Source organism: Bidens hawaiensis, unplaced genomic scaffold (assembly GCF_021521415.1).
Source record: "Bidens hawaiensis isolate Kalapana, Puna unplaced genomic scaffold, B.hawaiensis_p1.1 tig00031475_1, whole genome shotgun sequence".
In the NCBI taxonomy this organism is placed as follows: Eukaryota; Viridiplantae; Streptophyta; class Magnoliopsida; order Asterales; family Asteraceae; genus Bidens; species Bidens hawaiensis.
The window spans coordinates 174164-176931 of NW_027495307.1; positions in this window are offsets into that span (position 1 = coordinate 174164).

A 2768-nucleotide genomic window follows, 5' to 3' on the forward strand; every position below is an offset into this window, starting at 1 on the left:
GCTCACCTCGGGTCGGCCGTCGTTTGTTTTCATGTTTGGTATGTAAGTGTCTCGGTTATTATATAAAAGATCTGCAGATGTGTTTATCTCATTCGTGTGTTTATTCGTGTGTTTGTTCGTGTGTTTGTTTGTGTGTAATCGTGTTCTTAGTATTCCACACCATAAACTAGTCTAGGAGGATTCCGCACTCCTAGACCTCGTGCGGATCTCGTATCGATCAGCGACGCCCCGCGGGGACTTACAAGTGGTATCAGAGCCATAGGCTCTTATGCTATGGTTCGAGATCTGCGTTTTGGTGTTTCTGGCACGTTTCTGATGCGTTTCTGGCCGATCAGCGCCGCAGGCGAAGTTAAGGGGATCAGGCGAAGTTGTCGCTTAAATTTTAGGGTTTAGGCGAAGATATAAGGTTAAGCGAAGTTATTCACAACTTCGCCTACCTCATAAGTTCGCTTATCTCAGGCGAAGTTATCTGTCAGGCGAAGTTTTGGACAGGCGAAGTTATGGTCAGGCGAAGTTAAGGAGGGGCGAAGTTGACTTTTAGGCGAAGTTAAAAAAAAAAAAATGTTTGGAGGTTTCGTCTGTATGGCCAGGTGTACACGATTATTGTGAGACCGAAGACGCTGTTCCGTCAACGAGTGAATCTTGTTATCTCTTGGTCTTACGTGTGAACAAATACGTGTCAACTCTGGATATGGAGTTGAGTTTGTGAATGGGATATTGATTGAAACTGGATATTGACACATATTTGGGTGTTTGTGGGCAATGAAATAGTTGTTGTTCGAGGTTGACCAACTGAAGAAAGTCAAATTGAACTGAAGGTTTTCGTCATTACTGGATTGCGGTCAGAGCATATTATTTATGTTATTTTCAAGGCGTTCGAGAATTGGATCCTGAAACGTGATGCTTATTTATTAAAGTGAAAATTCTGGAACAAGTTGGATTTAATCGGGAATTAAAGTGTTTATGCTCTTGATCGTTATCCCTGGTGATTGAAGATGCTTCAGATTAATTAATGGTCATGTGTGTTAGATTCTGTCAAGGTGGTTTTATGATGAAATTGATCACTTGATGTTGAGTAGTTGAAGATTAAACCTTATCGTATGCCGACGTGTTGGTGAAGTTGTGGAGGGAGCCCAACTTCACGTGTTGGTGAAGTCAGAAGGACTTCACGTGATTGGTTGAGATGATCAATTAGGCACGAAGATGCATGCATTTCAAAGACCCCAATCTATATTGTCGGAGAAGCTTACACTGAAGGGGAGATCTGATATGGAAGATGCTGGGTGATTGGTAGATTTGTGAAGCTACAAGACAGTTTCAGACACGGCTGGTTGAAGAGCAAACAGAAGATCATCAGTTAAGAGGGAGTCTGTTGGTGCATGTTTTGTAACAGATGATCTTTTGTGTTTGTTAGAATTGAGAGCAACGGTCAAAGGGGAGTCTGTTGGTGCATGTTTTGTGACCGTCGCTATGCAATTATGTTCAGTGTTGTGTAAGTACGAAGTTAGAGCAACTTCGCCATAGGCGAAGTTGTAACAACTTCTGCCATAGGCGAAGTTGTAACAACTTCGCCTACAGGCCCAAGCCCGCGAAGTTTATATATATATGTGTGTCTTGTTTAGGTTTGTGTATCCAGAAAAGTTAGAGTTTTTGTGTTCAGTTTATTTGTCTAGAGAGAAACCGAGAGGGAGAGTCGTGTGGGACGACCCGAGGTAGAGCTCACCTCGGGTCGGCCGTCGTTTGTTTTCATGTTTGGTATGTAAGTGTCTCGGTTATTATATAAAAGATCTGCAGATGTGTTTATCCCATTCGTGTGTTTATTCGTGTGTTTGTTCGTGCGTTTGTTTGTGTGTAATCGTGTTCTTAGTATTCCACACCATAAACGAGTCTAGGAGGATTCCGCACTCCTAGACCTCGTGCGGATCTCGTATCGATCAGCGACGCCCCGCGGGGACTTACACTAGCGCTAGCCGAATCACGGTTGACTTGTAGCCGTTGAAGCTTTGGGCAATGGGGGAAACCGGCCCCTTTAGACCATTGGAGGCAATTAAAAAAAAACAATTTAGTTTTATTTTTCACCTATTTAACAACCATTTTAACCTTTAAAAATTGCCTACCATTTTCATTTCTTTCTACACTCTTTTAAAAATCTACCTTATTTCTCTTTACACCTTAAAAAATCTACTTCATTTCTTTAAAATATGTGGATCAATTGGGGGTGCCGGGGAGGGGGGGGGGGTTGCTAACGCCTAGATATGGTTTTCGGTCAATACGACAATTTGTTTAGCATGGAGCTTGGCCATAACTTGAGTCAAATGTCACCACTGTTTTCCGACAATTTTTATTCCGGATACACAAGAACCTTCTAAAGAAGGGGCCAAGGGCAAATGATCGCATAATGGTTCCAAGAAAACCGGTAGAGGCGGCCGTTCAATGGGAGGATCTAGCGGAGCGGCCGAGGCAGACGTTCCGATACAAAGTGCAACTCCTTGGACAGTCAAGTTGCTCTGCAATGGACAATCATCAAGTAGACTGTGTCAAATCTCATTTCGACGATAAATCCCAGAACAAACCTTGGGAGACTTCTGGCTCTCGTAAGCTCCGATCCATCGATTATTCTATATATTGTTTCGAGTTAGTGTGTTTAATTGTGAATATTTGTGGCGAGATCAACATGGATTCTGATGGTGGAGTGCTGTAATCCGGAAGTGATCGCTAAATATGACTTGAAGACATATGTAGATGTTCTCGAGATGCTTGATATTGGA